We start from the raw sequence: 26,768 nt of genomic DNA, 5'->3' as shown, positions 1-26,768 counted from the left end.
CAACTCCCTGCCATAGGCAGGGACACCTTCCACTATCCCAGACTGCTCAGAGCTCCATCCTGCATTAATTAAATTTATTTATGAGCTCAATCCAGTGCAAATATTCCTGTGGTATCCCCTGGGCCTGACCAGGGCACCAATCTGGGTGAACACCATTTTTTTGGGGGGTAGTTTCTCATATCCCCTTTCACTATCCCAGGTTTCTCAGAGCTCCATCCTGCATCAATTAAATGTCTTTGTGAGCCCAACTCAGTGGAAATATTCCCTGGGCCTGACCAGGGCACCCATCTGGGTCAACACCATTTTTTGGGGTTATTTTCATTTTCTTCTCTCATTCTTCTTAACAGATACATAAATATCTGTGTTGGGAGTAGAGAATTGGATCAGCCACTGGTGAGGGGAGGCAGAATCAGCTCATTCTGTGGTAAAATCCCAATTTACAGAGCATTTAAAGCTCCCTTCTGCACTCAAAGGCCTTGCCAAAGCCAAGCTCTGCTGCTCAGTCAGGTGCCTCTGTAGCCAGGGAATGGTTTATTCACCAAAAAAAAAAAAGGAAAAACAACCCAGAAAAAATGTGGATGCCTGAGTGTGTGCTTAAAACCTTTCTCCAAACATCCTGCATTAGAAAAACACGTCCAAGCCCTGCCCCCAGAGAGCCAACAACCCAGATTTTCCACGAAAGCGTTTGATCCCAAAGATGAGAAACGTATGGGGAGTTTGTTCTCCTGTTTCCCTTCTAGGGGAGGAAAAAAAATAAAAATAAAATAAATAAATAAAAAAAAAAAGCCCAGAACGCACATATATCAAATAATCAGAATAATTACCAAATAAATACAAAGCAGCCAGTTGGCAAAGGCAGTCACTCAAGAGATATTTTCCCCCCTAATACCATCCAGGACCACTCATTTAATGGTGTGTATTAAAAAAGAAACCGAACCAAAAAAGCTCAATTTTTGTGACCTACTATGGTCCTGTTGCTGCAGAGAATGTCTCCACATTTGCTTTGAATTATTCTGTGCTTGGTCTTTTATTTTTCCCCTTTTTTTCTTCTTTTTTTTTTTTTTTTGTGCCTTGTTATTCTATGTGTTTCATATTGTTTTTATGTTTTCTTTCTTGGAATGTTTAATCCTTCTTTTTCTCCTCCAATCCTCTGACAGTAATGGGCTGCTGAATGGAGCTTTTTTTTTTTTTAATTCAATTTATAGCTAATCAACAAATGTTTTTCTCTCTCTCTCCAGCATTTGTGATAAAGCAGCATGTCCTGTGGCAGGGAATTATGGAGGAAAAATCCTGTGGTATGTGTATTTTGTGCCTCACAGATGAAGGGGGCACACCCTGCCTGCAGGGACTTTTCCTCCTCAGCATCTCACATCTTCTCATTTAAATTTAATTTAAGAAGCAGCTGAAAAATGCAGCAGTTTTTTTCTTCTGTATTTTCTATAAATCCATGGAAATGGGGGATTTTACAGCCTGAACAGGTATTCACACAGAATGCCATTAACTGCTTGAATTTCAGAATCTCTTGACATCCTTTATTCCCTTAAAGTTCAGGAATGTTCCTGCTGCTCTCCAGGTGTTACAGATGATGAAATTTGGGGAATTCATGGCTCTGACTTAGTTTGTACCACTCATAAATCAGAGCTCTGGAGCTTTCCAGTCCCTTCCTCCATCCTCTGAGCCACGTGGCCTCCCTCTAATTCCTTCCCAATTAGTCAAAGTGCTTAAGAACATAAGGATGGCAATAATTAGCCTTTGTAGCCCACTGTCCTTTTTTTTCCAGTGAACCACAATAAACTATTTCAGGGAAAGTATATAAAAAACATGGAAAACATGGATTTCTTTCAGGGATCCACTCAGGCTGTGATTCCATGGGATACATTTACAGTCAATAGCTGGATTTCCCTCCCTTTAATTCCTTCCCAATTAGTCAAAGTGCTCAAGAACATAAGGATGGCAATAATTAGCCTTTGTAGCCCGCTGTCCTTTTTTTCCAGTGAACCACAATAAACTATTTCAGGGAAAGTACATCAAAAACTTGGAAAACATGGATTTCTTTCAGGGATCCACTCAGGCCGTGATGCCACAGTAAACTATTTTGGGGAAAGAATATCAAAAACATGGAAAACATGGATTTCTTTCAGGGATCACTCAGGACATGATGCCACTGGATACATTTACAGTCAATATCTGGATTTCCCTCCCTCTAATTCCTTCCCAATTAGTCAAAGTGCTTAAGAACATAAGGATGGTAATAATTATCTTTTGTAGCCCACTGTCCTTTTTTTTCAGTGAACCAGAGTAAATTATTTCAGGGAAAGTGTATCAAAAACATGAAAAACATGGATTTATTTCAGGGATCACTCAGGACATGATGCCACTGGATACATTTACAGTCAATAGCTGGATTTCCCTTGATGTTGGATGTCTTGCCTAAAATTATGCAACATCTGAACTCCAACAGAAAGACAAAAATTTGGGGTAAAATTCCAAGATTACCAGTTTACCATGGGTTTGTATTTCATGGATACAAAGACAGGCTTGTAACTAGAGTAGTCCCCAGATCAGGAATGTTTCTAATGGAATATGAAGTTAAACTCTGGGGTTGTTTTATTCCTCTCTCTGTCTTATAACACCAGGGAGCTCAGGTGCTTTTTGGCTCTCTAAATCCCAATGGATTTCCCCATGCAAGGGAAAATCTTCTTCCTTCCCACACTCCTCAGTCTTTCACGACCAAGGCCTTGCTTAAATGCTTTGGAAAATTTGATCCTGGTTTCCCATGGACCTGAGATCAACCCTGCTTTAATTCCAAGGCAGAGGGAATGAGGAAATAACAGGACTTTGCTGTTTGGGAAAAGGGGGGAGAAGAAGAGGACAATTAAATGGGAATTATTTTGCTCCCAGGGGACTGCTCTGATTTCACAATCTCACTTCAACCTTGACCTTCATGTTGTCAATGCAAAAACCCAAACATATTAAACATGGCCTGGGGTTCCTGTACAAGATACCAGAAATTGAGGAAGAGAAGGGAGAGAGATGGAACATTCTGGGGCCAAAGGAAAAGCCTGATTGATAGATGAGGCCCTGGGGAGGGCAGTGTTAAGATTTCCTGTCTTTTCTGAACATCTCAGTGTTTCTGCCTTAAAAAAAAGAAAAGAAATAGGGATATTCCTCATTTTTTCCCTAATTTTTTTTTGTTTTGAAAGAGAAAGGGAGGGGGGGAAAAATCCTGCTCAGATTTTTTATGGGGCACCTTGCCAGGCTTCTGTCAGCACCAGGAAAACTGTGCCTTCAGCAGACACATCTGGGCAACTTCACGCCCATTCCTGATGTCAGCTGTCAAATCCCATCCCAGATAAAAAGGAGAACAGTTCCCCATTCCCAGAGGGAAAAAAAAGGGAAGGTTTATTTAATTGGAAAGCGGGTGTTTAGGAGGAGAAGAGATAATTCCTTAGAGGCAACATCTTTAATGGCCCATCCCTGGTGTCTCTTCCTTATTTTTCCACCTTCTGACAAAGCTGCTTTTTTTTTTTTTGTGTTTTTTTTTTTGTTTGTCGTTTTGTTTTTGTTTTCTGTTTGGTTTAGGTTTTTATTTGGTATTGGGGTTTTTTTGTTTTGTTTTTGGTTTTTTTTTGTTTGGTTTTGTTTTTTTTTTGGTTTTGGTTTTTTTGTTTGGCTGATTTTTTTATTTTGTTTTTTTTTGCTTGTTTTTTTTGGTTTTGTTTTTTGTCTTTTTGTTTTTTTGTTTGGTTTTGGGGTTTTTTTGTGATTTTTTTTGTTTGTTTTTTTTTCTTTTGTTTTTGTTTGTCTTTTTGTTTTTGTTTTCTGTTTGGTTTTGGGGTTTTGGGGGGTTTTTTTTGTTTGTTTTTGTTTGGTTTTTTTAGTTTTGTTTTTTGTTTTGTTTTGGGTTTTTTTTGTTTTGGTTTTTTTGTTTGTTTGGGGGGTTTGTTTTGTTTTTGTTTGTCTTTTAGGTTTTGTCTCCTGCTTGGTTTTGGTTTTTTTGGGGTTTTTTTGTGGTTTTGGGGTTTTTTTTGTTGTTTTTGTTTTTTGTTGTTTTTGTTTTTTTGTTGTTTTTGGTTTTTTGGGGGTTTTTTTGTTGTTGTTTTTTGGGGGGTTTGTTTTTTTGTTTGTTTGTTTGTTTTGTTTTGTTTTGCTTTTTTGGATTTTTTGGTGTGTTTTTTGGGTTTTTTTGGGTTTTGTTTTGTTTTGTTTTGTTTTCTGTTTTTGTTTTTGCTTTTGTTTTTTGTTTGGTTTTGGGTTTTTTTTGTTTGGTTCGTTGGTTGGGGTTTTTTTGGTTTGGTTTGGTTTTGGTTGTGTTTTTTTTTCCTCTATACCTGGAGTCACAAAATAAACATATTCCTTTAAAAATTTACAGATTTCTTGCCCTCTCAGCATAACAATGTGTTCTGTGTCCAGACTGAGATGCCAGGAGACACACATATATAAATAAATAAATATAAACTGTATAATGGCTGTGTATATGCACACAAACACACATAAAGTTGTTTCAAATCAGAACAAGGATGGCAAATGGTCACCCTTCCCATGCAGCAGTAATTAAAATTAAAATTAAAATTAAAATTAAAATTAAAAAAAAAATTAAAATTCTGAAGAATTTGAAACAAAACAAAAAAAAAATCAACAAATCAAAATAACTTCAGGTTTTCTGAAGGCAGAAGAATTCTGGCTCCTTTATCACAATTTCAACTAGAGGAAGTTGCTCAGTAACCAGTTGTGTTTTGAGTCTCTCCAAGGATGGATATCCCCGCAAATCCTCTGGCCAACACGTTCCACTGCTTGACATCCTGACAATAAAGAAGCTTTTTTTTCCTTACATTTTAACATTTTAACATTAAAATTGAAATTATTTCCTAACATTTTAACATTAAAATTGAAATTTTTCCCGTACATTTTAACATTTTAACATCAAAATTGAAATTTTAACATTAACATTTATGTATTAACGTTCACATATTTATGGTGTTAATTTACACAAACAGGGGGGTGTAAAGCTGGATAATTTGTGTTTGTAGCGTGTGGAAACTGTGTTTGTGCAGCTTGAAGAGCTGAAATACTCTGACCAGGTGCTTTCAGCAGCACTTTGGGGCCCTAATTGAAAATAGATGTATGAAAATATCATGTGACTATTATTATAATCCCTTTTATTGGCATTTACTTCCCCCATGGAACAGCAGAATAATAAGCCACAGTGTATTCCCACTACGTGGCAAAATGGATTTCCACTCATTGATCATTTCTTGTCTCTTGTTTCAGAAAAAAAAAAGGGAAGAAATCGTTCAAATTATCATTTTAAATGTCTATTAAAATAACACATTTCGTCTTCTTCAGGTTTGGAGAAATAATTCCGTGGTAAAATGGATTCCCACTCATCGGTCATTTCTTGTCTCTTGTTTCAAAAAAAAAAAGAGAAGAAATTGTTCAAATTATCATTTTAAATGTCTATTAAAATCACACATTTCGTCTTCCTCAGGTTTGGAGAAATAATTCTGTGTTTCTCCAATGTAAATAAGGGACAGACAGACGTGGCAGATGCTCGTCCTTCCCTCCTCACTCACCCAAAAATTCTCTTGGTGGAGGCCAAGGGAGGAAATGAGGCTTCCTAAAGGAGGCTTCCATTGCTGTTCCCTGAAATCCAGGGCGAGGAAAGAAACCTTGGAAAGACCAGGATAATCCAGTGGAACCTCACCTTAGGCTCAGTTGAACCCTGGATAGTTTGGAAGAAGCTTTCTGGTCAAATCCACACTGAGATTTCCTCCTCACATCATTCCAAACTCCCTCAGACATTAAATTGAGGCAAGTCCTTGGGGACAGTTTGAAAACCCCCTGAAGCCCGTGGGAATGTTTCCATGGATTTTTTTTTTTGGGGATTGAACCACAATCCCTTTCCAGGACACAGCTTTGTCCTGGAGCTCTACGCTGGGAATTCAGCTGCGTTTTTTGAAGTGTTTCAGAATCTCCCCAATAAAAAAAGACAGATTCCAGCCCAGCCTTTCAGATAAGCTCTGCCACGTCCCAGCTCGATGGAACTCCTAAAAAAACCCCTTCCTGAATATTTCAGGGAAGTCATAACCGGGATTATTGCCCTTGTAAGTTATTTTTCCCGGCGTTGTTACAGCGCACTTGGGGGCCATAAAGCCATTTATTGCAATAAATAATGTATGGAGAGCGATGGAAAAATGTCATAAAAATGCCCCCAAAACGTAGGACATAAAAAATACAGGAGGGAAAAAAAAAGAATTCTACCACTGAAACATAAAAGGAGTTTGAAAGAGAGACAAGAAAGTGAGTTGAAAAATCCCAACATTATAAGAAAAGAGTTGCTTAAACTGGAATATGAATTATATCTGGAATATGAATGGAAAAATGGTATCAAAAGTCATCAAAATTGTCCAGAAATAATAATAATAGTAGTAGTGGTAGTAATAATAATATGGTATAAATATATAATAAATACAATATATAATTATACTAATATATTAACTACTGAATGATGATTTCTTGCTATTATTAATAAGATCTAATATATTGATAATATTAAAATATCACATGACTATTATTATAATTTATTATTGTTATCATTTATTGTTATTAATTATTCCTTCTTTTAAGGTACAAGAGGGGGGTGAGAAGTTTAATATTTTCCCCTCTCAGACTCAGAACTTTCGAAGACTTTTGTGTCAAGCAATTAATAAATTTGTAATGAATAAATTCGTAATTTAAAAATTGTAATTAAAAATTTGTAATTAATAAATTGTAATTAATAAATTTGTAATTAAAAATGTAATAAAAATATAATTAAAAATTGTAATTAATAAATTGTAATTATTAAATTTGCAATTAATAAATATAATAAAAAATTCATTTGTAATTCATAAATTAATACATTTGTCCAGCAGTTTCCAGCTACTAAGGGACCTCTCAGGAAGTTTTATTTCACCATCCCATCACTTAATTTCTATATATTAACTTTTCTTTTATTTTGTTTTTTTCTACCTTTGAGCATCACTTGACATTGGAGGGAAGAGGAGAAAACTTCCAAAGAAAGTGAATGGAGATTTTTCCTGAGGGCACTTGGTGTGTTCAGCTGGAGAAGAGGAGGCTCAGGGGAGACCTCAGTGCAGTTCCAACGTCCTGGGGAGGAGCAGGAGAGCTCCAGGAGGGTTTGGATGAGTCCCACCATGTCCCTGAGGGTATCATCCCAACCTTGACGTGGTGAACAGCTCGTCACATGGAAGTTTCTCCTCTCAGGAGCCTCTTGGTAAGAGCTGTTCAAAAGATATCATTTTTCATAATATCCTTGTTTCGGCCTCGACGGCAAAAGCAAATTATTTTCTCATAATTCAGATTAAAGATTCTTAAAAATACATTTGATTTGTTTGCATTTCATCCAGTTGTTATTGTAAAGCCTGGTTCTCTCACTAAGACACATTTCTGCAAAGAAAGGGAGACCATGAGTGGCACAGTTATGGTCAGTTTAGGGATAAACTGGGTTGTCATTCCATGGATGGAAAATCCGAACAAAGGAGACTGGGAGGTGCCAATACCAGTTTCCATATATAATAATAACTTATCCAACAGCTAATAATTTATAATAATATCTTATCCATAATAATAAGTTATAACAATAAAAACTTATAATAATTATAACTAAAAATATAGATAAATATAAATAATAAAGAAAATAAATGAAATCTTTTAAATATTTAATTATATTTATATATTCATATATATATTTGTTCATGTATATTTATATTTTTATTTCACTCATATATATTTATTCATATATATATTGATATGTATTTATATATTGATTATATATGATATCACTAATAATTTCTAAGTTATCCATAATAGTAAGTTATAATGATAACAACAACTTATAATAGTTATAACTAAAAATACAGATGAATATAAATAATAAAGAAAATAAATGAAGTATTTTATATATTTCATTATATATTTAATATATATTTAGTCATATATATTTATATTTCTATTTTATAAATGTATATTCATATGTATTTATATATTTATTATATATGAAATCACTAATAATTTATAATAATAACTTATCCATAATAATAAGTTATAACAATAACAACCACAACTTATAATTATAACTAAAAATACAAATAAATATAAATAATAAAGAAAATAAATGAAATATTTTATATATTTCATTATATTTATATATTCATATATATTTATTCATATATATTTATATTTTTATTTTATGCATATATATTATTTATTAATATATCTTCATATGTATTTATATATTTATTATATATGAAAGCACTAATAATTTATAATAACTTTTCCATAATAAGTTATAATAATAACAACAACAACAACTTGTAATAGTTATAAGTAAAAATACAGATAAATATAAATTATAAATAAAATAAATGAAAGAAATATATAAATAAATAATGAATAATATAAGTACTATAATATCATATAAATATAATATAATGTAATATATAAATATATAAATACAAAATAAAATAAAAAATGAAATAATAATTATTATAATAACTCATAATAATAACTTGTCCAATCTCTAATCCAACTACTTATTCAAAAATACAACCCGTATCTGCCAGAAAAAGTGAGTTTTCTGCCCAAGGCAGGACCAGCTTCTGATCACAAAAAACATTCTCCTGCATTTAAGGTCTCCAAGATATCTACATTGTCCACGTGGGACACCTAGATCTGACCTAAAATATCTGCACTGTCCACATGGGACACTTAGATCTGACCTAAAATCTGCAGAGGCAGCAAGAGGTGAGGGGAGGTCCCACCAGGATTTAGTGATCCCAGCTGAGCCCCACAACTCCTTCACTCACAGGCCTTGGAATTCTGAGGCTGTTTTAATTGGAATTAAATTTCAATTTAATATTGAAATATTTTTAAATATTTTAAATATTTTTTGTACCCTGGTCCTCCAGCTCTGCTCCCGAAAGATGCAGGTCTCCCAAAGATCCTGTTTGGGAGCCCTGTCTGGGTTACTCCATGTGTGTTTGGAGAACATCATCTTGCCTGTAGTAAGTTTAATTCCTGTGATATGAGGTCAAAATTCAAGTCATCAGCTGGTAGGTGTCTATTTTAGGCTCCCCTGTGTTTCTGCTCAGGATCTGACCCAAAGCTGGGCTTTACTGGAGAGGCAGCAAGAGGTGAGGGGAGGTCCCACTGGGACTTAGTGATCCCACCTGAGCCCCACAACTCCTTCACTCACAGTCCTTGCAATTCTGAGGTGGTTTAGCACTTAGGATTTCATATTGAAATATTTTAAATATTTTAGTGTACTCTGGTCCTTCAGCTCCGCTCCAGAAAGATGCAGGTCTCTCAAAGGTCCTGTTTGGGAGCCCTGTCTTGGTCCCACTGGGACTCAGTGATCCCAGCTGAGCCCCACATCTCCTTCACTCGCATTCCTTGGAATTCTGAGTCTGTTTTAGCACTTAGGATTTAATATTGAAATATTTGAAATATTTTATTGTACCCTGACCCTTCAGCTCCACTCCAGAAAGATGCAGGTCTGCCAAAGGTCCTGTTTGGGAGCCCTGTCTTGGTTACTCCATGGTCTCCACCCCAGCTGTGTGTTTGGAGAACATCCTCTTGCCTGTAATAAGCTGAATTGCTGTGATGTGAGGACAAAATTCAAGTCATCAACTGGTAGGTGTCTATTTTAGGCTCGTTTAGGATCCACCTGAGTGGTTCTCCAATGATTACAATGAGAATTTTCACACTTAGCTCACAGGAAGACACCAGAACTGAAGACAGCTTGACTCAGGCTCTGAACCAGCACCTAAATTCCAGTCTGGCCATTCCCAATCCATCTCCCCTCCCTCTCTAACAGCCCTGCTTCCCACATGACATCCATATCTACCCAATAAATCCTAAAACAGATCGGCCAGATTGTCCTCTGGATGTGCCTGTCTCTTTTTGTTGGCTGTAAAGGAACCCAGAAAACTAGTCCAGGCTTAACATTTTTTTACTTTCAGCGGGTGAAATGAAATTCCTCCTGACTGAAATGAGATTCCACCTTAAACACACGGGGATGTTCTGAGCATGAGTTCATATTTTATCAATAACAATCTGCAGCTGAACTCTGGGGAAAATTTACGTGCAAGAGGATGGTGATTTATGGATATCTGGGTGAAGGGTTGTAAAATACATGTGTGGGTGTGCACACTTGAAAATCCACGTGTGTGCACACATTCATCTCTACCTGTATATTTATAGAGGCAAAGAAGGATGAATATTTTTCCCTGTGGTGCATTCAGGGAATATTTTGGAGCCCGGGGGGGATTGGTTATGACCGTCTGGGCTGGTGTTAAACGCAAGATCAGCTGTAGATACGGGGCAACACGAGCCAAAATATTGCTCTTTTCACCATTCCTGTCTCCTGTGGAGCAGTTTTGGCTCCCTGGCCTGAGCGGCGGCGATGACGCCGGTGCAGACAGCGAGGAGGGCAGGGATGTGATAAATGAGGGATGGGGAGGTGGGGACTTCTGGCTCCTCACGCTCACAGTGAGTCACCAGCGTGCTCCCAGCATCCAAGGCAGGAAGCCTTCCATAAAAACACGAGCCCTGGGATCAGCCCAGGCCTTCAGGCTGCTGCTCTTTGCTTCGGTGCCTCTCGTGCCCCGTCATTTGGCCACAACAACCCCCGGCAGCTCCAGGCTGGGCCAGAGGGGCTGGAGAGCAGCCAGGCAGGAAGGGAGCTGGGAGTGGGGATGGACAGGGAGCTGAACAGGAGCCAGAGTGTGCCCAGGGGGACAAGAGGGCCAATGGATCCTGGCCTGGCTCAGGAACAGGGTGGCCAACAGGGCCAGGGAAGTGATTCTGCCCCTGGACTCAGCGCTGGGGAGGCCACCCCTGGAGTGCTGTGTCCAGTTCTGGGCCCTCAGCTCAGGAAGGACATGGAGGGGCTGGAGCAGGGCCAGGGAAGAGCAACAAGGCTGGGGAAGGGACTGGAGCACAAGTGCTGTGAGGAGAGGCTGAGGGAGCTGGGGGGGCTCAGCCTGGAGAAGAGGAGGCTCAGGGGAGACCTCCTCACTCTCTGCAACTCCCTGACAGGAGGGGGGAGCCGGGGGGGGTTGGTCTCTTTTCCCAGGCAACCATCAGCAAGACAAGAGGGCTGGGTCTGCAGCTGTGCCAGGGGAGGGTTAGGTTGGACATTAGAAAGAATTTCTTTGCAGAGAGGGTGCTCAGCCATTGGAATGGGCTGCCCAGGGAAGTGGGGGATTCTCCATCCCTGGAGGTGTTTAAGGACAGACTGGATGTGGCATCAGTGCCATGGGCTGGGAACCACGGTGGGGTTGGATCAAGGGTTGGACTTGATGATCTCGGAGGTCCCTTCCAACCCAGCTGATTCCATGATTCTATGATTCTATGATTCTATGATTCTATGATTCTAGGATTCTATGATTCCATGATTCCATGATTCTATGATTTCTGGGTGCCACCAGTGCCAGGTGAGCTGCTGGGGCTTCTTGCAGCAAACAGGACCTTGTGCAGGGGGTTCTTTTCCTTATTAAACATCAGTTTTCTGTGTCCTGCCTCTAAACAGCCCCACAACCTCACTGAAGCTTGTTGAAGCTCAGCTTAGTGGTGAAAGCTCCTGAGAAGGTCAACCCAGGTCTAAGGTGATGATCTTGGGTGAGCCAGGCTGGTGTAGGAATGCAGCAGTTCAAAGAAGGCACTTGGGCTTCCTTCATTCCTTCAGACACTTATCCAAGGCCGGCCCTGGGCTCAGCTCAGCTGGAAAACAGGATCAAACCAGCGCTGCCTTCCCCTGGTTAAAATGGCAGGTGATCAAAGCAGGAGAGACCTTTGAAATGTCTGGGCAGGTTTGGCTGCACTGAGTCACGTGGGGGTAGGTGGCAGAGTCTGTGACATACTTTATATCTATCTATCTATCTATCTATATTTATAAATATGGAGTGTTTGTGACATACTCTCTATTTATATATATATTATATATATATTGATAAGTATGGAGTGTTTGTGACATGCTTTATATTTATACACATACATATTTATATATATATTTATATATATGTTTATAAAGCAATATGTGTGGGGTCTCTTAGGGAAAAACATCAATTATGAACAAACACGACTTAGGTGAGTTTTTAAATCATTCTGCTCTACGTAGGAAGCACTGGGACATCTTCCAGCACCTTTGGAAGATCAATAGATGTGTTTTAGATGATTTCTAGATGGAAAAAAGAGATGTTTTTAAAACAAATATCAGACTATGCTGTGTTGGAAGGGACCCACAAGGATCATCCAGTCCAACCCTCAGCCCTGCACAGGAACATCCCCAAGAGTCACGCCCTGTGCCCCAGAGGATCATCCAAACCCTCCTGGAGCTCTGGCAGCCTTGGGGCTGTGCCCACTGCCCTGGGGAGCCTGGGCAGTGCCCAACCAGCCTCTGGGGGAAGAACCTTGTCCTGAGATCCACCCTGAGCCTGCCCTGGCACAGCTCCAGCCATTCCCTGGGTGCTGTCCCTGGTCCCCCCAGAGCAGAGCTCAGTCCCTGCCCCTCCTCAGGAAGCTGTAGCCTGTGTCCATAAACACCTAATTAAGCAGGACAAGTAATTTGGGAAGCTGTGAATCCTGTCACGGGGCAGCTGTTTCTCCTCAGGATTTTCGGGATGGAGGGTGACAAGCTGAGGACACGCCGGGTCACTCCAATCTCCCCGGGGAAGCCACGGCAGCTCCACACCGAATCCCTGGGGTCCAGTGGCAGATCCCACAGTGCCTGATCCTCATGTCAAGAGCAGGGAGTGAAAACATGGAGTTTTCCACCTTCCAGGAATCCCCAGGAGCCGAGTGTCCCGGCACATCCCTCGGCACTGACAGCACCCTCCAAGCTTGGCTGCCACCCTCCTGGTGTCACAAATCACCTGCCAGGACGTGGAGTGGGAGGCCCTGCTGGCTCTGGGAAAACACTCAGCAGAGGGAAGGTGCTTGGAACAGGCTGTTCCTGCCATCAGGAACTCCGGGAGATTGTGGATCCTCTCTGGTGCCGGAGGAGGGCAGGAAGATTTGGCAGCTTCAACTTAAAATCCCACCTCAAAGCTACAGATTACAACTGAATAAGGAGAGTTGGCCAGGGATTTTTCCTTTTCTTTCGTTTTTCCATGCAAAATGCTGTTAGACTTTCATTTTTAAAAACAGGAAGAAGGAAAAAAAGAAGGAAAGAAGGAAGAAGACAAAGTTTCGAAAGCTTTAAAAATAGAAAAGTTCACATTACTGTTATTTCGTTATTATATGAAAACATCATTATTCACTATTATTGAAATGATATTATTCATTTTTATTAAAAAATTGTACAATAAGTCACCTTTTTTTTTTAATTAATCAGTAGAAAAATATCCCAATAAATGCCAAGAAATAGCCCAGATTGAGGATGGGGGGGGGAAAGGGTGACAGCAAGCAGAGGGTGACAAGTGGAGAAGTGATTGCCCAGGGGAGAAGTTGTTTCGGAGCTTCGTGGAGCTGCAGGTCAGAGGAGGTGGCTCAGTGCTCAAGTGCTTCTCCTCGGGTGAAATCAGCTGCTACATTTCATCAAATACCCTGCCCTAAACCCAAAGAATTCCAGTTATCTGGGCTGGGATTTGTGGGCCTTATTTATCCACACACAAACTGTGGTGGATGAGCAGAACGAGCCCCTGGAGGTGACTGAAATTCTGGTTCAAACACTTCAGTTCGGGGACGAATCGTGGAATCCCAGAATGGTTTGGTTTAGAAAGGATCTTAAAAATCATCCAGTTCCCACCTCCCTGCCATGGGCATGGAAACCTTCCCAGGCTCAGAAAACCTTCCCAGGCTCAGAAAACATTACCAAGGAAGGGAAGAACAAGTGACTCGAGGTGGGAATAAGACCTGTTTGTAAGAGGGATGTGGGTCAGCAAGAATTGTCCAGGAGTGCTTTGTAAAGGCACCATCACCACTTCTCAGAGGAAAGAAATGCCTTTTTCCCAATCAGGATTCTTTCCTTCCCAGTTTTTTACCTGTGGAAAAGTTCTCCTGGTCCCAAATCAGGCTGCAAGAGAACAGGACATCCAAAGCTGGGGGTGCAAATGCAAGTTACTGTTAAAAGTTAATTTGACAATTTGAACCCCATTGGATCACAGAATTGTGGAATGGTTTGAATTGGAAGGGACCTTAAAGATCATCCAATTCCCACCCCCTGCCATGGGCAGGGACACCTGCCACTAGCCCAACTTGCTCCAACCTGGCCTTGGAATTCCAGGGATCCAGGGGCAGCCACAGCTTCTTTGGTCAACCTGTGCCAGGGCCTACCCACCCTTCCAACCAAGAATTCCTTCCCAATATCTCATCTAAATCTATCCTCAGTACTCATTTTTGTCTTGGGGAAAACAAACAGGACAAAGAAAAAGGCAATATTTATATTTCTCCTTATTCTAGACCAGAGATATGCTCAACTCTTCTCCTAAAATTTGGTATTTCAGCAGCTGTTTTATTCCTCCTGGTCAGTGGGTGGGGGCAGGATGATGCTGGTAAATCAGAGAAATTCAAAAGGAGAAGGTTTGAGGCTAAAAAAAATAGTAGAAAATAATAATGTCGACCATGAAACAAAGAGCAGGATTGAGTGGAAGGACATCTCAGAGGAAAGTGGGGTTGGGTATACTCAACACCCTGTGGAACCCCTGCTCTGTCACACCCAGAATTTCAGAGTTGAATGGTGGGTTCTAGAGTACACTCTTTTACCCCTTTAGAATTCAAAATCATAGAATCAGAGACTCAAACAGGTTGGAAGGGACCTCTGAGATCATCCAGTCCAACCCTTGATCCAACCCCACTGCGGTTCCCAGCCCATGGCACTGATGCCACATCCAGTCTGACCTTAAAAACCTCCAGGGATGGAGAATCCCCCACTTCCCTGGGCAGCCCATTCCAATGGCTGAGCACCCTCTCTGCAAAGAAATTCTTCCTAATGTCCAACCTAACCCTCCCCTGGCACAGCTGCAGACCCAGCCCTCTTGTCTTGCTGATGGTTGCCTGGGAAAAGAGACCAACCCCCCCCGGCTCCCCCCTCCTGTCAGGGAGTTGCAGAGAGTGAGGAGGTCTCCCCTGAGCCTCCTCTTCTCCAGGCTGAGCCCCCCCAGCTCCCTCAGCCTCTCCTCACAGCACTTGTGCTCCAGTCCCTTCCCCAGCCTCGTTGCTCTCCTCTGGACCTGCTCCAGCCCCTCCATGTCCTTCCTGAGCTGAGGGCCCAGAACTGGACACAGCACTCCAGGGGTGGCCTCCCCAGCGCTGAGTCCAGGGGCAGAATCCCTTCCCTGGCCCTGTTGGCCACCCTGTTCCTGAGCCAGGCCAGGATCCATTGGCCCTCTTGTCCCCCTGGGCACACTCTGGCTCCTGTTCAGCTCCCTGTCCATCCCCACTCCCAGCTCCCTTCCTGCCTGGCTGCTCTCCAGCCCCTCTGGCCCAGCCTGGAGCTGCCGGGGGTTGTTGTGGCCCAAGGGCAGGACCCGGCCCTTGGCCTGCTTGAACCTCATCCCCTTGGAATCAGCCCATGGATCCAGCCTGGCCAGGTCCCTCTGCAGAGCCCTCCTGCCCTCCAGCTGATCCACACTCCCCCCAGCTTGGTGTCATCTGCAAATAAAGTCATAACCTCTGCCTCATTTGCATGGAAAAAAACCTTTCCCCAAACCCACAGCTGTTCTCACCCCACTCTTTGGACTTTTATGACTCAAATATCAACTTTTGTCCACCTTCCAAGCGCAACGAAAACATCGTATTTAAATCTAAGCCTCATTTACCTTTCAAGGAGTTTTCCTGTCCAAAAAAAAAATAAAATAAAAAAGTCCTGGTAATTTGTGTCTAACCCAGGCCCTGAGCTCATTTTTCATCTTTTCTGGGTGCCTGCTCATATTAAGAGGTGCTAATTCTCCCCCCCGTGACATCATCACCGTTGCCAAGGCAACGGGGCCGTGATGTCACAAACACAAGACAATAACCCCGGGTCAGGAATTATGAGTGGGAAAAGTGAGTAATGATTTCGTTGGAAGGCTCAGGGACCGTAGCAAAATATTTCGGGCTCCAAACTGGCCACGAAATGTTTTCCCACACACGTTACCAGCCTTCATTTTCCCCGGATTAGGGGTTGGCTGAGAGCACTGGGTGGGGGCCACTCGTGCCTCCTTGGATTCCTGATGGATAATGTTATGGTAGGTGAATGGGATTTAGTCATGCTGGGCTCTGATGGTTGTCATCTCAGGAGCTTTTTTTTTTGGGGGGATTTCGTTCCAGAGCTGAGTAGAATGTTCTCTTATCCCAGTCTGGGGGAAAAGAAATCAGCGTGGTTTTGTTTAAGAAGGGGGGGGAAAAAGAGAAAAAATAAAATCACAACCATTCAATTGGTTTTCTATGTTTTTGATTATGTAAATAGTGTATTATAATGTATATAAGTTGAATATTTAGATGGATTTATTTAAGCTGAATATTTAGAGATATTTAAGTAGATTTAGATCAGATTTTAGGATGAAATTCTTTAATATAAGGGTGGGGAGGCACTAAAGGAGGGTGCCCAGAGAAGCTGTGGCTGCCCCTGGATCCCTGGAAGAGCCCAAGGCCAGGTTGGAGCAACCTGGGCTAGTGGAAGGTGTCCTGCCCATGGCAGGGGGTGGAATGAGATGATCTTTAAGGTCTTTTCCAACCCAAACCATTCCAGGATTCCATGGATAAATTGCATTCTTTGAGAGACAGGAAATTTTAGTGTGGGGCAACAAAGAAGGAAGATGTTTTTTCCTCCCTGCCTGTTCAGGTCCCTCTGCAGAGCCCTCCTGCCCTCCAGCTGATGGACACTCCCCCCCAGCTTGGTGTCACCTGCACATTTGCTGATGATGGACTCAATGCCCTCATATAAATCATCAATAAAGATATTAAACAGGACTGGGCCCAGCACTGATCCCTGGGGACACCACCAGTGACCGGATCCCAACTGGATGCAGCTCCATCCCCACCACTCTCTGGGCCCTTGAAATCCTTAATTTTCCCTCCCAGGCTTTGCTTGCCACAGAAGAACCATCTCCACCTCCCTGAGGGCTTTGCAAGGTCTTGAAACAGATGCAGAGCAACCCCAGGCAGCAAGTGAAACATCAGCTCACGGTTCCTTTGGACATCTGTCAGGGGGGAAAAAAAAAACCCAGAAACTCCCCTGGCTGCCAACAAATTCAGTTTACAATTCCCAGACAGTGCCAGAAAAAGGGTCGGAGGTCTGTCTCGACCCAGATGGCCAACTGGGCTGGTGGGGCTTTCTGTGCCAACAGCCCAGAAGAGAGTGATTTGGCCCCAAATTAGGACCATCTGCCTCCAAATCCTGAGCCCAAATGACCGGATCCCCCGAGCAGCTGAATCAACAGTGCAAGTGCTCGGCACAAGCTCGGATTGACGGAGCTGGATCTGCATCGAGGAGCTTCAAAACGGGCTGGGAAGTCCGAGATAGATGGGCCAGATGTTGGTGGGACCCCTGAAGTGCCCCGTGGATGGTTGTCCTCCCCGAGTGTCTCCCCATCAACCTTCTTGGGGGACATCCTGGGAAATTCCTCCTGCTCTGGCTCCAGCCCCCAGGGATAAGGATTGAGAATCTCCTTGGGATGGGGACTGGGAATCACCTCAGGATGGGGACTGGGAATCACCTCAGGATAGGGATTGGAGATCAATCTGGAATTGAGATTGGGGATCACCCATGGATAGGGATTGGGGATCACCCTGGGATGGGGATGGGGAATTACCCTGGGATGGGGATTGGGGATCACCCATGGATAGGGATTGGGGATCAGTCTGGAATTGGGATTGGGGATCAGTCTGGAATTGGGATTGGGGATCACCCATGGATAGGGATTGGGGATCACCCATGGATAGGGATTGGGGATCACCCCGGTATGGGGATTAGGGATCACTCATGGATAGGGATTGGGAATCACCTCAGGATGGGGATTGGGAATCACCCAGGGACACTGGGAAGTTGTGGAATCCCTGGGCGGGAACAAACAGGCACCACCAGGATGCAGATCCCGAAAAACCAGGAGAGGGCCATCCAAGGAAATTCCTCCTGCTCCATCTCCATCCCCCACCCCTTGGATAGGGACTGGGAGCCCCGGAAGCTCATCCCAAGGTTTCTCCCCTTCTCCCAGTGCTGCTGAAGAAGCTGGACCACCCCAACATCATGAAGCTCATCGGCATCGCCAAGGACAAGCCCACCTGGATCGTCGTGGAGCTGAATCCCTATGGAGAGGTGACTCCCAATCCTTATCCCGGGGTTTTGTTTACAGTGATCCTCTGTGGATAATATGCAGTCCCATTCCAAAAAATAAAAAATAAAAAATAAAATAAAAAATAAAAAATAAAAATAAAAAATAAAAATAATAAAAATAAAAAAAAAAATAAAATAAAAAAGTAAAATAAAAAAAATAAAAAATAAAATAAAAATAAAAATACAAAAAGTAACATAAAAAAAATAATTAAAAAATTTTAAAAAATAAGGAAAGAAACACCAAACCCCAAAGGAATAATTCAGGATAAAGTAGAAGCTGAGTCCAAGCTTGACAATGCTGGGATATCTCAATGATGCAGGACAGTGATAGAAGATGTTGTTTTTGTGGTGTGTTCATGAATTTCTTCAGTGTTATTATGCTTTAATTTGGTTATCCTGGAAGATCCATGTGTGGAATTTATCCCAGCTTAGAGTGAGATATCAGCCACACTAAGGGGAGGAGATTCAGGACAGTGATTGAAGATGTTTTTGTGGCGTGTTCATGGGTTTCTTCAGCCTTGTTGTGCTTTAATTTGGTTATTCTGGAAGATCCACGTGTGGAATTCATCCCAGCTTAGAGTGAGACATCAACCACACCAAGGGAAGGAGTGAAGGGAGAGGTACAAGGTGGAGTTTTGTAGGTCTGGAATAATCAATCCACTCGTCCTCTGTGGCTCCTTAAGGCCTTGGCATCAATTAGTGAAGCCCAGAGAGCCTAAATTGTTCTAAAAAAACCCAGTTCTTCTTTTATGATGGAAGGGTATGGAATGTCTCACTTCTTCGAGGACATTTATGCTCCTGAAATTAAAAATTAGGGGAAAAAGAAAAAACACCCTTTCATCTAAAAAAACCTTTGTCGCACTTTTGAAAATAAGTAATAGAGAGCTGGGATGTTCAGACAAACTGTGGTTATTTCTCTGAGATTTTTTTTTTTAAATGCCTCCAAATCTGACCAAAATAACCTTCAAGCAGCTTATTTCTGAAAGAAGGTATTTGGAGACACATCAGCTCACACCAAAAAGCTCTTTAGGACCCAAAGATTAGGAGATGCCTGGAAATAAATACTAAAAAAGGATATTATCCCTCACATATTCTCATTGATCTTCCATGGGAATAACTCAGGGAATCTCACAAGAACCAGGGCTGCTGACTTTGGACATCTTTAATTTCAAATGTCCAAAGATTTTTGTCCAGAAATCTTTTTTTTCAGGTTTTAACAACTCACTTTCCATTCTCAAAATCCGCCCAAAGGACCAATGGGAGAGCTGATTTGTCGGGAATTTTGCCTTTCAGGAAGGGAAAAAAAAAATATTTGGATGCAGTTTCCTGACCAGTTCTAAGAATTACTGGGGAAAAAGTCTGTTTAAAGGCACAGCAGAAGTTTTTAGGTTTCTACATTGATCTCCTTGTAGGAGAGATTCTCCAGTTCCTTCCTCACCCTTCACTTCCCTCGCTCCAGGTCTTTCTTTAGAGAAATACAATTTGGGGATAATTCCCCAAATATATATATAAAATTATATATATATAAAAATATATAAAATATAACTATATATAAAAATATATATTATATAATTATATATATAAAATTATACAGAATTATATATAATTATACATATTTTATTTATTTATATATATATAATTCCCATAAATATAATTCCCATATAAAAAAGTGTCACCTAAAAGTCTCATTATGTACATTAGATAAAAGTCTCATTATGTACATTTGGGAATTAAAATCATGATTGGCATCAACTTCTTGACTGATGGAATGACCCAACAACAAATATGATGGAGATCAAACTTCATCACAGCGTTTCTTCTCCTGGGACATTCTGTTGCCAGAAACCACAATAATTCTATTTTAAAATGTCATTTTAGGTGAAAATCCTGCTCCTCCTCTACCTCCAAAAAGCATATCCTGAATAAATTCAAGGTGATGGAGTTTAGAGATAAGATTATAAAAGGAAAGAAGCAAAGCTGGTACGAGGAACTTCCAGGCTCCACCTTGTATTTGTTCCTCGAGGGAAAATTGGAAAGCAAAGGAATTTGATGTATTTAATTAGTTGGTGCAAAGGAATGCCTTGCATAGCTGGAACCACTTGGATTTGCTGTCGTAATTCCAGATGGTATATTTTGTTCCATGGATGCTGATTTTATTATGATTTCTTTTCCCCCCCCTCTGGAATTTTATATGATTTTATTTTTTGGGATTCTGCCCTTCTGTCACCAGGAAATTCCATTAAAAAGGAGGAGTTTGATGATTTTATTTCTTTATTTTTATTTATTTTTCTTTCACTGTGAGACTGTGGTGGGTCTCTGAGGTTCACGTTTGGCTCTGAGAGTTCAACCCCAGTCAGCTCTGATGGACCCAGTTCCTTTGGCCAACAATTTCTCTTCCGCAAATTCGCCTCTGGAAGGGGGAAAAAAATAGGAGAAAAATAAAAATAAAATAAAATAAAATGAGTAAAATTGTTCTAAATCCCTCCCATCCACTGAATTCATCACACAGACACATTGGGAATGGAATTCATCCATCCTCCAGTACCATGAGTTTGGTTTAAAGTGCTGCACGGATGGGAAAGTTTTATAATCACATTCCCTGGCCTGGAGTTCTGTGGGAAAGCTCAGGTTAACCTGGGTCTAAGTGGCTGCCAGAAAACACAGAAAATGCCTCAGGAAGCCAATCCTTCTGCTCTGCCTGAGCTTTCAAACCCAGAATGTGTGGGGATGTGTCTGTTTGTGCAACGAGAGAGAGACACACACATATAAATGACACACACACATAAATGGACGCACGCATGAACACCCCCAAAATATTTAACCCTGCTGGGAATTTCATTGCTGATAAATGGGAAAAAAATCAGATATTTGTCTTAATCAACAGGTAAAATATGCCACAATATTTGGAATAAAAAAAAAGCTTTTTTGTTGTTTTTTTTTTACTTATTTGACATGGGACAAAAAACGGAGCGAAATTTGTAAGAAGCGATTCCTCGGAGTGGTGAAACTTTGATTCCTTTCTCAGCTGACTCAGCCACTGAGATTTCCTGTTGTCAACAAATAAGCAAATTCAGATATTTGTCTTAATCAACAGGTAAATTATGTCACAGTATTTGGAGTAAAAAGACCTTTTTTTAATGGTTTTTTTACTTATTTCATATGGGACGAAAAACGGGGCGAAATTTGCAGTAAGTGGATCCTTAGAGCAGCAAAACTTTGGTTCCTCTCTGCTGACTCAGCCACTGAGATTTACTGTTGTCATCAAATAAACAAATTCAGATATTTGTCTTAATCAACAAGTAAGTTATGTCACAATATTTGGAGTAAAAAAAGCTTTTTTGTTGTTTTTTTAATTTTTTCATGTGGGATGAAAAAAGGAGCGAAATTTGTAAGAAGCGGATCCTCAGAGCAGCAAAACTTTGTTTCCTTTCTCATCTGACTCAGCCACTGAGATTTCCTGTTGTCAACAAATAAGCAAATTCAGATATTTGTCTTAATCAACAGGTAAATTATGTCACAATATTTGGAGTAAAAAAAGCTTTTTTTGGTGGTTTTTTTACTTATTTCATGTGGGATGAAAAATGGAGCGAAATTTGTAAGAAGCGGATCCTCAGAGCGGCAAAACTTTGGTTCCTCTCAGCTGACTCAGCCACTGAGATTTCCTGTTGTCAACAAATAAGCAAATTCAGATATTTGTCTTAATCAACAGGTAAATTATGTCACAATATTTGGAGTAAAAAAAGCTTTTTTTTATGTTTTTTTTTACTTATTTCATGTGGGACGAAAAACGGTGCGAAATTTGCAAGAAGCGGATCCTCAGAGCGGCAAAACTTTGGTTCCTTTCTCAGCTGACTCAGCCACTGAGATTTCCTGTTGTCAGCAAATAAACAAATTCAGATATTTGTCTAAATCAACAGGTAAAATATGTCACAATATTTGGAATAAATAAAGCTTTTGTTTGTTTGGTTTTTTACTTATTTACCGTGGGATGAAAAATGGAGCGAAATTTGTAAGAAGTGGATCCTCAGAGCAACAAAACTTTGGTTCCTCTCAGCTGATTCTTGCTCCCTCTCCTTCTCCTCCTTCCCATGAATTGTGGTGGAAGAGCAGGGGGTGAAAATCTCCTCGGGGGAGTCTCCGAGGTGTCCGATCACATCCCAAACGGGCAACCAGAGCCGGTGAAAAATGGCCAGGCTGATGTCGTGGACAATTTCAATCTTGGCACCTGATTACCACCTCCTGGTGCTGAAAGTCAATCCCCTTTTTTTCTAATAAACTCTTTCCTAATATCTTTTCTATTAAAAATCCTCCTGCCTGTTTTTTCCCTTGCCTTAAAACTGCTGTAATTTTTTTAATTTTTTATTCTTTGCTACTGAACCCCCCCTTTTTTATTTTTTTTTTTTTTACTTCTTAGGATGTAGATTTGAAGCAAACCGAAAGGTTTGACGGCTTCTAAAATTATTACGAACAGAAAATACTTTATGGTTTGTGTTTTTTTTTTTTTTTTCCTTAAAAACTGTAATATTTTTATGTGAGTTTAAGAGCAGAAAGTTTCACAGTCATTATGTTGTTTCGGCGTTTTTTTGAGTTAATATCAAAGAAAATATTAAATCAAAATAATATAAAAAAATGCTAAGTATGTTATAAAGCAGTAACTCCACACATTAAAGAGCACAGACCACCAATAATTCATACAGGCCATTGTGGTGGTCCACAAAAGAAACATTTTGGAAAGAAAGCAGCAGGGGATCCGAATAATTCCATGAAAAATGGTCCGACAGGAGTTTTCTCAGCTATTCAAGTCTTCATCCAGAGGAAAAATCCAGTGAACCAGTGCCTTGGGGAATGGCTGTGGGAACACACCTAGTTCAGCTCTGGGCTCTACTTAATGGTTTTAAGCTCATAGAGGGCAGGTTTGGATGGGATATAGGGAAGGGATTCTTCCCTGGGAAGATGGGGAGGGACTGGAATGGGTTTTCCAGAGAAGTTGTGGCTGCCCCTGGATCCCTGGAAGTGTCCAAGGCCAGGTTGGTGACAGGAGAGCAGAGGGGGCTACAGCCCTAAATCTAAACCTGAGGTGACCTGGTCAGATCCTGAGCATCTGAAGATGTGAAGTTGTTGATGCAATTCCAGAGGAGGCCCCGGGGATGCTCTCAGGGCTGGAGCCCCTCTGGAGCCAGGCTGGGAGAGCTGGGGGGGTTCCCCTGGAGAAGAGAAGGCTCCAGGGAGAGCTGAGAGCCCCTTGCAGGGCCTAAAGGGGCTCCAGGAGAGCTGGAGAGGGACTGGGGACAAGGGATGGAGGGATAGGACATGGAGGAATGTGACTTTGAAGCCAGAGGGCAGGGATAGATGGGATGTTGGGAAGGAATTGTTGTCTGGGAAGGTGGGGAGGGACTGGACTGGATTTCCCAGAGAAGCTGTGGCTGCCCCATCCCTGGAAGTGTCCAAGGCCAGGTTGGACGGGGCTTGGAGCAACCTGGGCTAGTGGAAGGTGTCTCTGCCCGTGGCAGGGGGTGGGAATGAAATTATCCTTGAGATCCCTTCCAACCCAAACCATTCCATGATTCCACGACTCGGGTGGCAACAGAAGCTCCAAAGGATAAACTTCAGCAGGACGAGGGATCACACATTGGGAGGGAAAAATATATCAGCAGGATCAAATTTTGGCTCTCAGGGAGACCCAGGGGGTGTGTGAGGGGGGCTGTTGTAAAAAGGATCATTGTTGGTGCTGTTGAGGGGGTTTCTTCTCCCAATAAAAGGTAATCCAAGAAAACTCGTGGCTTGTTTGCCTTCACACTCCGTTGTCCCAGACTGAGGGAAAAGTCTCAAGTTTGAAAGTGCATTGAGCAGAGCATAAACAGAATTCTTCAGGAAGAGGCTCAGCTGGTTTAAGAGCGTTTGGAGGTCTCCGAAGGAAAATATAAGGAGGGATTTGCATCCAGCAAGTTGGAATGTTGGGTTTTTCGGAGCGGCACTGAAAGTGGCAGCTCGAGAAGGGCTGAGCTGTGAAATTCAGACTATCCACATCTGCACATCCACGGGAGCTTTGGGCTGTGTTTTACTTGGGCCCTTCCAGAGACACAGAATCCTGCTTAGAAATAAAGCCCAGGGTTTAACTTTGAATCTCCTGGGGGAAGTTCTGGTGTTTGGCATCAGAATTCCATGAGCTGATGTGGTGAAAATCCATCCTTTGTGTGCTGTGTGGACACAAGGAGGGTGTCTTTGCTGTCACAGAAGGTGATGGGAGGAAAGGCTGGGAGAGCTGGGGGTGTTCAGCCTGGAGAAGGTTCTGGGGAGACCTTTTTGAGGCCTTTCAGTGCCTGAAGGAGCTCCAGGAGAGCTGGAGAGGGACTGGGGACAAGGGATGGAGAGACAGGATGAGGAGAATGGATTCAAACTGACACAGGCAGGGTTAGATGGGATATTGGGAAGGAATTCCTGGTTGGGAGGGTGGGGAGGCCCTGGCACAGGTTGTCCAGAGAAGCTGTGGCTGCCCCTGGATCCCTGGAAGTGTCCAAGGCCAGGTTGGGGCAAGCTGGGCTAGTGGAAGGTGTCCCTGCCCATGGCAGGGGGTGGAACAAGACAATTTTTAAGGTCCCTTCCAACCCAAACCATGATCCTAAAAGGGACAAAGGTCCAGAATCTGCTCTTCCAAGGTCATTCCTAAGGCACATTTGTCTGACCCACTGTCAGGGATCACCCCTGGTGGAAGTTCTTCACTACCTGAACCCTTCTCCCTCAATCCAGCTCAGGGTTCCTCCACATTTCCCAGCCTGTTCCCACATTCCCAGATGGTCTTTGCCATGCTGGCCACAGGCAAACAAAGTTGGTTCTCAGTTATGATCCACCAGAACTCCCAGAATTTACTCTGCAGAAGCTCCACAGAATCACTTTCTGAACCTCTTGTATTTTGGACAGATTTTACCCCCCACCTCTCATATTTTGGACAGATTTTTATTCCCACCTCTCACATTTTAGACAGACTTTTATCCCACCTCTCATATTTTGGACAAACTTTTCCCCCCACCTCTCATATTTTGACATATTTTTTACCCCACCTCTCATATTTTGGACAGCTTTTCCCCCAACTCTCATAATTTAGACAGACTTTTATCCCTACCTGTCACATTTTAGACAGATTTTTACCCCACCTCTCATATTTTGGACAGATTTTTACCCCAACTCTCATATTTTAGCCAGATTTTACCCCACCTCTCATATTTTGGACAGATTTTCACCCCAGCTATCATATTTTGGACAGATTTTTATTCCCAACTCTCATATTTTAGACAGACTTTCCCCCCCATCTCATATTTTGGACAGATTTTATCCCCCCCTTTCATATTTTAGCCAGATTTTTATTACCTTTTTTTATATTTTGGACAGATTTTACCCCAACTCTCATATTTTAGACAGACTTTTCCCCCCACCTCTCATATTTTGGACAGATTTTTATTCCCACCTCTCACATTTTGGACAGATTTTTACCCCAACTCTCATATTTTGGCCAGATATTACCCCCAACTCTCATATTTTAGACAGACTTTTACCCCCACCTCTCACATTTGGGACAGAATTTTACCCCCAACTCTTATATTTTGGAAGGATTTTCCCCCCACCTCTCATATTTTGGACTGATTTTCTCCCCAACTATCATATTTTGCATAGATTTTTACCCCCAACTCTCATAATTTAGACAGACTTTTATCCCCACCTGTCATATTTTAGACAGATTTTCCCCCCAACTATCATATTTTGGACAGATTTTTACTCCCAACTCTCATATTTTAGACAGACTTTTCCCCCATCTCATATTTTGGACAGATTTTATCCCCTCCTTTCATATTTTAGACAGATTTTTACTCCCTTTTTTCATATTTTGGACAGATTTTGACCCCACCTCTCACATTTTGGACAGATTTTTACCCTACCTCTCATATTTTGAAGAGATTTTTATTCCCACCTCTCATATTTTTGATAAATTCTTACCCCAACTCTCACATTTTGGACAGATTTTCCCCCCACCTCTCATATTTTAGACAGACTTTTCTCCCACCTCCCATATTTTGGACAGATTTTTATTCCCACCTCTCATATTTTGCATAGATTTTTACCCCCACTCTAATATTTCAGACAGACTTTTACCCCCACCTCTCACATTTTGGACAGACTTTTCCCCCCACTTCTTATATTTTGGACAGAATTTTACCCCAACTCTCACATTTTGGACAGACTTTTATCCCCATCTCATATTTTAGACAGACTTTTACCCCACTTCTCATATTTTAAAGAAACTTTTACCTCCACCTCTCATATTTTGGACAGATTTTAGCCCCCACCTCTCATATTTTAGGTAGATTTTTATTCTCATTTGTCATATTTTGGACAGATTTTCCCCCCACCTCTCACATTTTGGATAAATTTTTACCCCACCTCTCATATTTTGGACAGA

The 26,768-nt window shown here is 41.6% G+C and overlaps 2 long non-coding RNA genes across 2 annotated transcripts; one reads left to right on the top strand and one right to left on the bottom strand.

Moving 5' to 3' along the window:
- The first annotated feature begins 16,025 nt into the window (after window positions 1-16,025).
- On the top strand, window positions 16,026-20,438 carry LOC127461339 (uncharacterized). The gene is made up of 3 exons (XR_007900038.1): window positions 16,026-16,233; window positions 18,198-18,298; window positions 20,195-20,438. It is a non-coding gene; the product is annotated as an uncharacterized LOC127461339 (long non-coding RNA).
- A 3,426-nt stretch (window positions 20,439-23,864) lies between these two features.
- Window positions 23,865-25,845, bottom strand: LOC127461340 (uncharacterized). The gene is made up of 3 exons (XR_007900039.1): window positions 25,747-25,845; window positions 25,468-25,498; window positions 23,865-25,280 (listed from the first exon to the last, which is right to left on the bottom strand). It is a non-coding gene; the product is annotated as an uncharacterized LOC127461340 (long non-coding RNA).
- Window positions 25,846-26,768: the final 923 nt, after the last annotated feature.

The sequence above is a fragment of the Manacus candei genome, unplaced genomic scaffold (assembly GCF_025592945.1).
Source record: "Manacus candei isolate 608988 ecotype Guabito, Panama unplaced genomic scaffold, ASM2559294v1 h1tg000100l, whole genome shotgun sequence".
Classification (NCBI taxonomy): domain Eukaryota; kingdom Metazoa; phylum Chordata; class Aves; order Passeriformes; family Pipridae; genus Manacus; species Manacus candei.
This window is presented reverse-complemented; position numbering and strand designations above follow the sequence as displayed.